Source organism: Sus scrofa, chromosome 8 (genome assembly GCF_054392235.1).
Source record: "Sus scrofa isolate SSC_HxYL_T2T_F1_AM1 chromosome 8, Sscrofa_HxYL_maternal_Yorkshire_Landrace_v2.0, whole genome shotgun sequence".
NCBI classification, from domain to species: Eukaryota; Metazoa; Chordata; class Mammalia; order Artiodactyla; family Suidae; genus Sus; species Sus scrofa.
Window position 1 is genome coordinate 58598827 of NC_139390.1, and position 13674 is coordinate 58612500.

The window sequence follows — 13674 nt, forward strand, 5'->3', positions numbered from 1 at the left end:
ATATGGAAGTTCCCAAGCGAGGGGTTGAATCGGAGCTACGGCTGCTGGCCTACGCCACAGGCACAGCCATGTGGGATCCGAGCCGCGTCTGCGACCGACACCACAGCTCACGGCACTGCCTGCCGGATCCTTACCGCCCCCCTGAGCGAGGCCAGGGATCGAACCCACACCCTTCCCTGCAAAGGTTCCTCGTCGGATGCGCTTCCATGGTGCCACGACAGGAACTCCCCCGTGATGGTTTTTTTTCACGCTGGTGTTCCCACCCACAAGGAAGGAATGGCCCAATATTCTGGAATCACCTAGAGGGGAAAAGACGCTGAAAAAGAACGGAGGGATAGATGGATGTAGATGGATCACTGAATCCCCTTGACTGTACACCTGAAACGAACACAACATTGTAAGCAAGCCCACTGTATGCCGAGCTAAAGCAACAACAACAACCAACAACCACAACAACCACAACAAACTTACATCTTAAAAAAAAAAAAAAAAAAAAAAAAAAAGATGTCCCCTGCAGTTCCCATCAGGGCTCAGCGGTAATGAACCCGACTAGGATCCGTGAGGATGTGGGTTCGATCCCTCCCCTGGCCTCGCTTGGTGGGTTAAGGATCCCGCGTTGCTGTGGCTGTGGGGTAGGCCCGCAGCTACAGCTCTGATTCGACCGTGAGTCTGGGAACTTCCATAGGGCTGGGGCGTGGGCATTAAAAAAAGATATACTATATGCATACTATATACATATGTAGGAGTTCCCGTCATGGCTGGACGAATCCGACTAGGAGGCCTGAGGGTGCGGGTTCGATCCCTGGCCTCGCTCGTTGGGTTCAGGATCGGGTGTTGCCGTGAGCTCTGGTGTAGGTCGCAGACAGGGCTCGGATCCCGCGTTGTGCTGGCTCTGGTGTAGGCCGGTGGCTACGGCTCCGATTGGACCCCTAGCCTGGGAACCTCCATGTGCCATGGGTGCAGCCCTAGAAACAGAAAATAACTACGTGTGTGTGTGTGTGTGTGTGTGTGTGTGTGTGTGTGTGTGTGTATACAGATAGATATAGATATATAGATATAGATATATCACCTAAAGGCCCAGGACTAGAGAAAGCATTGGGTCATTAGGATCTAAGAATCTTCTCCCCGCCCCCCAAATCCATCCATCCATCCATCCATCCAACCCACCCTCCCTCCCTCCCTCCCTCCCTCCCTCTCTCCATCTTTCACTTTTCCTGATAAAGACAAAGGGACAAAAATTGTTTGTTTGGTTGTTTCTTTGTTTGTTCGTTTTTTTCTCAAAAGTTGTACATCTACTTTGTAACTTATACCTCTGTCAGAGGGATGGAGAATCCTTGACCTTTTCCTCCCTACCCAAATCCTTCCAGAAATCAGAAACTCAGTGGCTGGAAAACTGGACTGGATCCTGAAGTTTTTCCAGTTGCCTTCCATCTCTGGCTACAACTCTCTTCATCAGCGTTTCCCATTTTCTCCCACCCTTTGGACCTGGCATCCTTGCGGATGAGAACACGTATCGCTTGTCCCGAGGCCCTGAAAACGGAAGCCCGTGGAGTCCCTCGATGAACACATCAGAGAAATGGTCTCTGAGAGTGAAACCATCACCCTGTGTTCATTTCTCTAAGAGCCCCTCGGAAAGTTGGCCCCAACACCTGACGGCATTCTCAGAGGGGCCTTTCAAAAGACTGAAGGGGCGTTCCCGTCATGGCTCCGTGGTGAGCGAATCCGACTAGGAACCGTGAGGTTGTGGGTTCGATCCCTGCCCTCACTCAGTGGGTTAAGGATCCAGCGTTGCCGTGAGCTGTGGTGTCGGTCGCAGACACGGCTCAGATCCCACGTTGCTGTGGCTCTGGCGTAGGCTGGCAGCTATGGCTCCGATTCGACCCCTAGCCTGGGAACCTCCATATGCCATGGGAGCGGCCCAAGAAATGGCAAAAAGACAAAACAAACAAACAAACAAACAAACCGAGAAAACAAAAGACTGAAGGGACTTTCCCCTCTCCCTCTCTCTTCCCTCTGTCTCTCTCTGTCTCACTCACTGTCTCTGTCTGTCTCTCTGTGTCTCTCTCACACGTACACGCACACACACACAGAGTCACCGGCTCCGTTCTTCATATGTAACAGTTTGAAAGTTCCAGGAAAGTTTGGCAGCCCAAACCGGCCTTGGTACTCCAGCTCCAATTAAGTCTCAGAGACAGAGTTTTGGGTGAAGCATAAAGAACAGCTTTATTGCTTTGCCAGGCTAAGGAGGCCACAGCAGGCTAAGGACCTCAAAACTGTGTCCTCCCTTGAGAGGGGATAGCAAGGGGTTCTATAGGTTTAGCTTAATGGTGGGCATGGGGGTGGCGGAGCTGTCTAGAAGCATCAGGGTGCTTGCATTCTCCCTGGATAGGAGATTAGGATAGACCATTTCAAAGTCATCAAGGCTGGAGTCAGGTGGTCCATGGAATGTTTCTAGTGTCTTTGGGGTTATGGCATTTTGACCTTCTCTCCGGAGTGAAGATTGCTCATCCACGGGGTGGGGGGGGGGGCGCAATCCTTAGGGAGTGTTTCAAGGGTAGAGAAAACACCAGGTTCACTACAACTCTGACTCGACAGTAGTCATTAGTCATAAGTTCGTGGGCCAAGGCAAGCCATAACCTAATGGAGACTATTTCAAAGTAGCTTTTAGCTGTAACAATGTCTCTGGCTCCAACACACCAGCACTCCCGGGCTTGAGCTTGGTTTCAGTTTCAGAGGAGGGAACTCTGGCTCCAAGGATTAACCCCTTCGTTCCTTTGGTTTCTGTGGGCCTGGTTCGGGGAGCCCATCCACATCACCGCCTTTTGAGAGGCCATCTGACAACTGTTTCACCAAAGCGACGTCATCTCAAAACAAGGAAACCAGTTCCATAAATGGAGGATCTCTCCCTTCCCCCTCCCTCCCTCTCCTTCTCACTCTCCTCTACCCACAGCTCATGGCAACGTGGGATTCGTAACCCAGTGAGCGAGGCTGAGCATGGAACCTGCCACCTCATGGTTCCTAGTTGCATTTATTTCCACTTCTGCACCACGATGGGACCTCCCCAGCTCAGTTTTTCACACGTGAGGTTTCCCGGGACGTTTCGGAGGAGGCGGACCCCAAACGTGTCTCCATGCCCTGTGTGGGTGATTCCTGTGAGGTAAAATGACTTAAGGACCGGCCCACACCAAAGGGACACTCTGGCCCTCCTTTCTGGCCCCCAGACAGCAGGAGATGAAAATCTCCTCCTCGTGCAAAGGAAGATGGCAAGTGAAGATGTCCATTCCCACACCAAGGCCAACATGCTCCAGAAGTTTTGCGGGGTTTCCCGGGTTGGGAAATGGCGGGGGCTCCTTTGGCCTGACACGAGGCGAGTTTCGTGCACACATCCTCCCCCACCCCCCTCCATGCAGTCTGCGAGGGGCAGCCTGAGGGTAGGGAAATTGGGGAAAGAGGGGAAAAAAAACACTTTCCCTAAAGAGAAGCTCCAGGAAAAGTCACCACCTCTGACTTGACTGGAGAGTTTCTGCATTTGAATGAAGTGATTGAACCCAGGCCCTGAGGCCTGGATCTTCCTGATCTCCCCTCCCCCCCTTCCCGGGCGTGAGTCCAGGCGATTTGGGAAGCGAGAGGCGGCGCAGCAGGGATGGCGGCCGGGGGTGGGGGGTGGGGCGGGCAGCTGGGGCCGGGAGTGGGGGGGTGCGGGACTAATGAACCAGCGCCTGCCTGCCTGCCTGCCTGCCTGCCTGCCTGCCTGCCTGAACGAGCCCCTCCCCTCCCCCCCCACCCCCTCCCCACGCCCACCCGCCTGAGGGCGGGGATGGGGCCTGAGAGCTACGGGAAACTTCTTTGCTAGCTACTTGTCAGGGAGTGATCCCAGCTCAAAGTCCCTTTGCTTATTTCGGAACAAGGTCTGAGTCTCAGCTAGTACAGAGTTTCTGAATGTCTCGGCACATGGACTGGCCTGCACCAAACAAGCAGACAGGAAGAAAAATGAACACACAGAAACCCAGCTGGTCTCCTTCTCCCAGAGTCTCTCTTGGAGAAATTACCTTAAGCTCAGTGACTTTGCCCCGTCTCCCTCTGGTGCAAAGCCATCCCTGGAGGAGCCAGGTCTTACATGAGCAGGGCAGGGCAGGGCAGCACCACCCAGGTGAGCTGGAGAGTGGAGAGTCAAGTTGATAGATACCCCAAATGTGGCTGGCCAGGGGTCTGGGTTAGCATTCCGTGTGAACTCACACACCCAGGCACCTAGCACCGATTTCCCCATGTTCTTCCGACCGTGATTCTCACTCTTCTTCTGTCCCCCCCCCCCCCCCACCTTCGGCTTTTTGCCTTTTCTAGGGCCGCTCCTGCGGCATATGGAAGTTCCCCTGCCAGGGGTCCAATCGGAGCTGTAGCCGCTGGCCTACACCAGAGCCACAGCAACGCGGGATCTGAGCCACATCTGCAACCTGCACCACAGCTCACGGCAATGCTGGATCCTTAACCCACTGAGCAAGGCCAGGGATGGAACCTGCAACCTCATGGTTCCTAGTCAGATTCATTAACCACTGAGCCACAATGGGAACTCTGACTCTCCCTCTTCCCTGCCTGATACCTTAAGAGCCTGATCGTTTGTGGGGAAATGAAATCCCAGCTGGCAAGAGCCACCTTATCTTCCCAGCACACGAGAAAAGAATAGGCGCAGGCTCACATCCATCTTATGTTTCTATGCCTTGCCCTGGCCCCACCGTTTCAGAAAGCTGTGTCCCTCCACCTGTCAAAAGCCAAAGCCCAGGAGTTCCCGTCGTGGAATAGTGGAAAGGAATCCAACCAGGAACCATGAGGTTGCAGGTTCGATCCCAGGCCTTCCACAGTGGGTTTAGGATCTGGTGGCATCACCTTGCGCTGCGGTGTAGGTTGCAGACGCAGCTTGGATATGATGGTGCTTGTGACTGTGGCATACGCCCCAGCAGTTGTAGGTCTGATTCGGCCCCTAGCCCGGGAACCTCCATATGATGCGGGGGGGGGGGGGGGGTAGGGGGTAGGGGGAGGCTGCAGCCAAAGCCCAAGGAAGAAAGACAATCAGAATGTTGCGTGGAACTCCTGGAGACTTAACAGCCACCACCAGTCATGACCATGGCTGTCAACCGACACCAGAGCCAAAGAAATGTCGGATCAAATAGGAACCTGCCACTTACACCAGTACTCACCACAATGCAGGACCACAAAAACAAAGGAACAAGAAACCAAAACTAAATAATTGCCCAGGAGCAGCAGGTGCAGGAAAACCATGCTGACTCTCACCCCCCAGAAGCCAGAGGTAACCTATTTATCACCCCACACGCACACACCTCAGCACCACCAGCACCAGCACCCCACCCCCCCACCCCAGGATCGAATCTGCATCCTCGTGGGTGCTCCTCAGCTTTGTTACCAATGAGCCACAATGGGATCTCCCCAATCCAGGTTTTTATGTTTCTTTTTTTTTTTTTTTTTTTACCCTTGCTTTCTTCGGGTGGCACTCACGGCACACGGAGGTTCCCAGGCTAGGGAATCAGAGCTTGAGCCACTGGCCTACACCACAGACACAGCAACACCAGGTCCGATCTGTGTCTGCAACCTACACCACAGTTCAGGGCAATGCCAGATCTTTCACCCACTGAGCGAGGCCAGGGATCAAACCAGCACTCTCATGGATGCTAGTCAGATTCCTACCTGCTGAGTCACAATGGGAACTCCACTAAATACATAAATTTTTTCAAAGAGAGAGAGAGAGGGAGGGAGAGTGTGTGTGTGTGTGTGTGTGTGAGAGAGAGAGAGAGAGAGAGAGAGAGAGAGAGAGAGAAGGTCTGGTATCACTTGGGGAAAAATAAAATTATGCTTGGAGAAAAATATCTGTCCCTAGAGATCATTCACAATGGCTTGCTCTGCCTGTTCATTTCTCTCTTTCTTCCCTTTTCTTTTTTCCTTCCTTTTCTTTTCCTTTCGCATCTGTCTGTGCCGTGTGTGTGTGTGTGTGTGTGTGTGTGTGTGTGTGTGTAGTCTTCTTTTAGGGCTTCACATGTGCCATTTTGTAGGTTCCCAGGTTAGGGGTCAATGCTAGTCGGGTTCGTTTCCACCGAGCCACAACGGGAATTCCTGCCTTGTGTTTCTTTATCTTTGTTCTGTTACTAGGTGCTAGGGATTCCTTTTTGTTAAGTCCAGTCACTTAAATAAGGGTGTTTGCAGGGTTGCCTAAAGCATCAAAAATGTATTTTCTCATTAAATATTGGAATGTGGGGAGTTCCTGTTGTGGCTCAGTGGTAACAAACCCGACTAGTATCCATGTATGCCGGTTCGAACCCTGGTTTGGGAACTTCCGTATGCCACAGTTATGGCTCTAAAAAATCCTCTCTCTCTCTCTCTCTCTCTCTCTCTCTCTCTCTCTCTCTCTCGATAATATACACATACACACACACATCCATACGTACATACCTATGTACACGTATACATATACATTGGAATTTGGTCTGCCATCGATGAGATGCTCCCTCTTTGTGTGTTGTTCATTTTGTTTTTTGTTTTTTAGGAGTGCACCCTTGGGATATGGAAGTTCCCTGGGCTAGGGGTCGAAGAATCGGAGCTGTAGCTGCTGGCCTGCACCTCAGCCAGAGCTATGCCCTGCCAGATCACCCGATCTGAGCTGAGCGGCCACGTCTGTCACCTACACCTACCTCCCCCTGAATGAAGACGTATTTTCAATACATCTCAAGTGGAGAAAAACTTGCTAAAAATCACTTTATTTGTCATGGAAACCATATCTTCTAGCAGACATGGCACAAAAGCCAGTGTTTATGGTCATCACACCACAGACATCAGAATTCCAAGCTTCTAGGGGTTTCTGGGGGCGGGGGGTGTGTCCCCAGGGCCTGTGGAAGTTCCATGCCCGCCGCCACTGCCACTGACTGCTGCCGCCCCTCTGCCACCACCCAGGGATCCTTCGCCCTGGGTGGGTGGGGGGAGGGAGAGGGTATCTCAGCAGAAACGATCTTATCTTACGGGGTTTATGGGTGGCTAGAAGCATGTGGTTCTGTTCATGTCATGCTCGAGGTTTCGGTTTTTGCCCTCCTACCTACCCAATGGTCGGCAGATGGAATTCTTCTGGTTTTCTCTGGCCATCCCTCTCCTCGAACTCACGGGTCCAGTTTTTCTCCCACATTTGACTTTTCCGGGAGATCCACAAAAGGAAGCGCCAACCCTTGACATCCACCGACAAGAGATCACCACCCTCTGCCCCTCTTTAGCCCCTTCTCATCCTCATGCCTGCCTGCACACATCGGAGACATTTCCAAGTGCCCAGGAGGATCCTTGGACCCTGACACCTCGAAATCTTCCCTGAGCAGCAGTGCTCGGGACTCAGACCTGGGGTTTATCACGGGCTCCAACCACGACCTTTGGTTTTCCTGGGCTGGGAGATCGGTTTCATGAGATGGAACCGGCTGCGGATTCAGCTTCTGGATCTGGAATGTGAAACGTTGTACACGACTTTTTTCAAGGCATGACTGTAGGGGAACGAAACCTTGCCCCCCCCCCCCCAACCCGCCACATCCCAGATGTCACATGAGCACGGGGAGGAATTCTGTGGAGCTGGAAACAACCATGACCCAAAAGAACACAGGAAGGAATTCCTGTCATGGCGCGGCGGAAACGAATCGGACTAGGAATCACGAGGTGGCAGGTTTGATCCCTGACCTCGCTCAGGGGTTTAAGGATCTGGCATTTTTCCGCGAGCTGTGGCATAAGGTCTCAGATGTGGCTCGGATCCCGCCGTTGCTGTGGCTGTGGCTCAGGCTAGCAGATGCAGCTCCGATTCAACACCAAGCGTGCGCGCGCGCGGGGTGGGGGGGGGGTGGGGGGGGAAGGGAAGCAAACCTCCTAAGAACGACGAAAGTGCAGTTAGGAAACAGAAAATGATGATCCCGGAAGTCCACTTGAATGTGGTTGGGAATCATGCATAGGACCACACCGCCACCGTGTGAGAGACCAGTGCAAGACAGCTGAACAATACAAAGCGGGGTGGGGGGGGGGGGTGCTTGGCGGGGGTTGGAGGAGGAGGAGGAGGAGGAGGAGGAGGAGGAGGAGGAGGAGGAGGAGGAGGAGGAGGAGGAGGAGGAGGAGGAGGAGGTGGGGGGAGACGGCGGCACTGGTGGTGGGCAAAGGTGCCTCTGGGCGAGGACTTTGGTGACCATATTCTCATGGCAGGCTTGAGAGCCCAAAAGATGACATGGTGGAGGCTGAAGTTAAATTTGGTCAAAAGGAAAACAACCATGAGAAAAGATGCGTCCACCCACACATAGAAAAGATATCGTGCCAAGAATGGGAGCCCTGTTCCAATGGCTCTTCCTGGGATTGTGGGAAATGAATCGATAGCAAGAAGATGCTTTCACATCCATGTCTTCAATGACTCCTGTACTAAGTGCGTCGTGGTTTTGCCAGTTTGGCAGAGTTGTGGAATGTCATCCGGCAATTGCATCTCCCCTGCCCAACCAGCAAGATGGAGTTGTTCTTTTTTTTTTTTTTTTTTTCCTGCTGCACTGCCTTTCCTGTGCCAGGGATCGAACTTGAGGCTCAGCTGTGACCTAGGCACAGCGGGAACTCCGAGATGGATTTCTTTTTCCTTCTTTTTCTTTCCTTCCTTCCTTTCTTCCTTTCTTTCTTTTCTCTCTCTCTCTTTCTTTTTCTTTTCTTTCTTTCTTTCTCTTTCCTTCCTTTCTTTCTCCTTTCTTTTTCTTTCTTTCTTTCTTTCTTTCTTTCTTTCTTTCTTTCTTTCTTTCTTTCTTTCTCTCTCTCTCTCTCTCTCTCTATCTTTCTCTTTCCTTCCTTTCTTTCTTTCTCTTTCTTTCTCTCTCTCTCTCTCTCTCTCTCTCTTTCTTTCTCTTTTCTTTCTTTCTTTCTTTCTTTCCTTCTCTCTCTCTCTCTCTCTCTCTCTCTTTCTGGTTTTTTTTTGGGGGGGAGCCACACCCGCAGCACATGGAGGTTCCCAGGCTAGGGGTCAGTTCGGAGCCTTACCTGCCGGCCTACACCACAGGCACAGCCACGCGGGATCCGAGCCGCGTCTGTGACAGACACCACAGCTCACGGCAATGCCAGATCCTTAACCCAACAAGTGAGCCAGGGATCAAACCTGCAACCTCATGGTTCCTGGTCGGATTTGTTTCCACTACCCCAGGATGGCAATCCTGAGACTTGCAAAGTTTATTGTTTGTTTCGGGTTTTCTCCACCCCCTCTCCCTCCTGTTTCAGCTTTATGTTTTACTTTTTGGCCACACACACGGGCAGCAAGTGGAAGTTTTTCCTGAGCCAGAGATGGAACCTGCACCACACAGGGGCAACCAGAGCCACCGCGGTGAGAAAGCAGGAGCCTTGACCCTGTTGGTCGTGGGCTTCCTTCTTCTTCTTCATCTGTTGTTGTTTTTTGGGTTTTTTTTGGGGGGGGGGTTGTTTTCCTTTTTTTGTTTTGTTTTGTTTTGTTTTGGATGAGATTTCAGTTCACCCCCCCACACATACACACACACTCATAGTGTTGCGTTGTACTTTCCCTCCGTTGTGGTTGGTCAGTCATGCTGAAATCCATGTTTCTATGACCTGACCACCAGAGCATTTGCCCCAGGCAGCCATTTGTTCTCTTTGGACTTTGTCTCAGTCTATGCAGAGAGAGATTTTCATTTCCACTTTCCTAGGATCGACTGTATCCTTCTCTCCCTTCCTAAGCTTCTGGGCTTTGCTTGTCTGCTTTTGACAGACCGTCTCCGTCGGTAAGGGTGGCAGGTATACCGACTCCTGCGTTGTCGTTCTCCGAGAGCTTGCCGGGTTTCGTTTTTGCCAGTCCCCGCCTACCCTCCCGCCCTCCCTCTCTCCCTCCCTCCTCCAGCTCCGTGCAGGGAGGTGGGGTGGGGGTGGGGGAGAGAAGAGAAGGTGGAGGGGAACCTGAGATCTCTCTCGCTAGTGCCACCCTCACCGCGCCGGCTTCTCTCTGGAATTCCCAAGCCCAGGAAGGGACATGCTTGGGGGAGCGAGCGCGGCTCCTTCTAGGCAACAGCGAGAACCTCTTCCCAGCTCCTTCCCCGCCGCCGCCGCCGCCGCCGCCGCCGCCCCCCTCTTTCCATCTGCTGCCATCACGCCACGCAGTGCCTTGCCAGGAGGCAGCTCCGTAGTGGAAGCCTCGCGGTCGTGCAGGACGCCTGGCGCCTCGGCCCCGGGAAGAGCTCGGGCATTTGGGTGGCCGGCGCTGTGTCGTTGTGTCGCCGCCGGCCGGCCGGCCTTCCGGATCTGTCCTGGTGACGTTGGTGGCGGTTGTCGCGTGCCATCTAGTGTCCGCTTTTATATCGTCCCTTCCCTCTGCAGCTTTGGGGACCTTCGCGAGGGATGTGACTCAGCCATCCGGCCTGAGTCAGAGTTCCGGGAGGCTGGCGACACTGGCGGCGACAGCTCCGGTGGCTCAGAGGCCTGGGAGTGTCCCTCTCTCACCGGAGATTGGGCGTGCAGGCCTGTGAGGGAGTGACTGTCACCGCGCTCCCCAGGCAGGTTCTGGGGCCGCCTGGCCGGGTCGACCAGCATCCGCTCTTGCCGCTCCGGCCCCGGGGACCGACCAGGCCTGGGCCGGGCCGCCTCCCTAGCGAGGGGAGAGGGTGTGCGGCGCCCGGGACTGCCTGTGCTCGGGTGGCCTGGCCTTGTCCCGGGTCGCCCTTTGGAGCGTGAATGACTCCCGCCCGCCGTCCCTCCAGCCTCTCATCCCCGAAGTGAGGAGCGGCCCGGGCTGTGCGCTGTGAGGGCGTTGGAGGGCGCGACAGGCTCGGTGGCCGGCACGCTTGTTTCCCGGTCGTCATGCCGGCATGGGTCCCTCCCCCCCTGCCCCCCGACTGATGGCTACCGCCGGCCCGTGCGGAGTCGTACTGACGAGGTCTAGACCGGCACAAGCCGTGAGGGGTGGAGCGGAAAGGGTGGCTCGGGCCCCGGCGCCTTCCTTCGCGGGGTCCGTTCGTCGGAGGCGCCTCCGTGGAAACATTTTTTTTCCAAGTCCTGATGGATCCGGAGATGGTGGATGGTACCCCGCCGGCCCCCTGCTCCCGGGTGTGGCCGGGAAGGGTGCACCTGGGCCTGAGGCGTGCCCATGTAGGGTCCCGGTCGTTGGACAAGACTTCGTTTCCCACGCTCTCATTCCCCCCCCCCCCGCCCCCCCGCCCTCGGAGTGTTTCCCTGTCGGTCGGTCGATCTGTCGGGAGGTGGGGACCGGCCTGAGCTGGATGGTGTGTCCTGGATTTTGGGGGAGCCAAGTCCCCGTCTGGAGCTCCGGACAGACCGATACCTGCCCGCGTGGGCAAGCCGGGAAGGGCTTCCCCGGCTGGCCGGCCGGCTCCACCTCCTTCCTGTCCCTGTCCCTTCCTTGCGGTCACGCTCCCCGGGTCGACCAGATGGCCCTGAGAGCGCTGGGTCTGGCGACTCTAGGGCAGGGCTGGGGGACAAGTGTCCGGATGGGGGTTCCGGGGATACCCCCACGTCCTGTGGGTGGGCCCCGCTGCTGGGCATGGACATTTTTCGCGGCCGAAATAGGCCTTTTCTGTCACCAGGTAGATGCTGACACGATCCTCTTCAGCGCCTGTCGCTGGAGACCTTGGGCCTCTGGATGCACGTGGGGGGCTTTGGGCTTTCGGCTGCTGTCCAAGGCCTGACCCTGCCCTTTGCACCCCGCGTGGGGGCCGCTCGCCTGGGCCTGTGCGCCGGCTCTCGCTTGTGCATCCAGCTGGCCCATGCTGCGGTGTCCCCTCCGGTCTTTGGCTGACCCGAGGGCGGCAGGGCGCGTGGCCCTGTGGGGTCTTCTACCCTGTGTGCCTCCCTGCTGCGGGCACCCGGCGGCTCGGCTGGAACAACCCCACCCTGTTGGCTCCGTGCCACGTGTCAGGCATTCTCCCTCCCGGGGTTGTCAGCCGCTGTCTCTCCCCTGAGAGAGGAAGGGGAGGAGGAGGAGGAGGAGGAGGAGGGGGGGCCGGTGAAGCTGAAGCAGGCCCCCGTGGTGATTGTCTTTGCTGGCCCTCCCTCCCTCCCTCCCTCCCTCCCCTCTTCTGGGCTCTTCCCTGGCTCTGCCAGGACTGATCGATGTGGTGATGTGGCGCTCTCCTGGGCTTGGGCTTAAGCCGCGCCAGGTGAGGGACGGCCGCTCATGGTGAGTTGGGCCGCGCCTCTCATTCTGTCGCGGGCCCCTCGCTGCTCCTCCCCCACCTGCGGGTGGTGTGGGGGAAGGCAGGGGTGCGGCCTCCAGCCTGACCTCTGGTCTCCCGCCCTGCTGCCTTCGGGTGTCAGTCGGGGGGGGGGGCCTGGGTCCTTTGGGACGCAGCAGGCATTCTCGCTTTGCCTCCTTGGCGTGTGCCTTGCGAGCGGTCCCTCCCCAAAGTGGGGGGAGGCCTCCCTCGCTGCCATGCTTCGCATCCCTGCGGGTGCGTGAGCGTGCCTCCCCTGGTCCTCTGTGGTGCCCCTGGAGTACTCCGGGTTGCCTGTCAGATGCCCGAGGCCGAGCGGTGGTGTCGTTTTCCTCTCCCAGCGGTGAGTCCCCTCGGGTCCCCACTGTGGTGGTGGCGTGCCCCACGAGCAGCTTCCTAAAGCTCAGGGGAGGGGGTCGAGACGGTAAGGCAGGGGAAGCTTGTGTCCCCTCCCCGGGAGGGGCTCAGGTGGACCCCTTGTCATGGGTCTCCCTCACTGTGTGCCAGTGAGGGCAGCCCTTGGCCCTTGAGTGGCACGCCCCATGCTTCTCCCTTGACCGGGAAGGCTGCATGTGGTCGTGAGAGCGACCGCGGTGGGCCGGGAGATGTGAAGGGGGGGTCCCCGTCTGGCTTTCCGGACGTGGCATCCCTCCACCCACGTGGAAAAGTCTGAAAGGCAAGCCTGGTGGCAGCACAGACTCTTGCCCTCCCGGCTCTGACCGTGGACGCTCACATGGGCTGTGTGCTTTACCCATACCGCAGACCCCCCCCCCTTCTGACTTCCCACTTTTTGGGAGTGTTCCCACTCCCGTGGGTCCCCGAAGGGGCGAGCGATGGTGTGTGGGGCACGACGCGCCCTCGGTGAGAAAGCCTTCTCTAGCGATCTGAGAGGGGGGCCTTGGGGTACCTGGACCCCCCAGCCGCCGCCCCTCCTGAAGTCTGCAGGGCAGTAGCTGCCGGCGCTACTTGCCACAGCGTGTGGGCAAGAGCCGCCCTCGCGCGAGGGGTGCGCTGGCCCCCGCGGTGGGGGCCAAGCGCTGCTCTTTTGCCTAATGCGGCCTGTGCCTCCCCCCTCCGAGTTGGGGGAGGGTCACGCCGGGCCGGGCCGGGTTTTGGCGTCCAGCGCCGGGCTGTGTGCTGCGTGGGCGCGTGGTGCCCCTCCCCTTGGAAGGGGAAGTGGAGGAGGGGGATGCGCCCCGTCCCCCGGCGGCCTCTGCCCCTGCCTCCCCCGCTGCGAGCCGCCCGTCGGTTCTTCCCGCACTCGCCTGGGGTCGCAGCTGGTGGTGTGGAGGTGGTGAGCGAGCATGGTTCGGGCCGCCTCGCTCAGGAGCGTTTCCCCCAGGCGTCAGGCCCTGGAGGGTGGACTAGGTGAAGGACGGATGAGATGAGGGTGGAAAGATGGACGGATGGGTGAGATGAGGCGGACGAACCCCCCCCACGTGGCAGGGGGGGGGAAGCC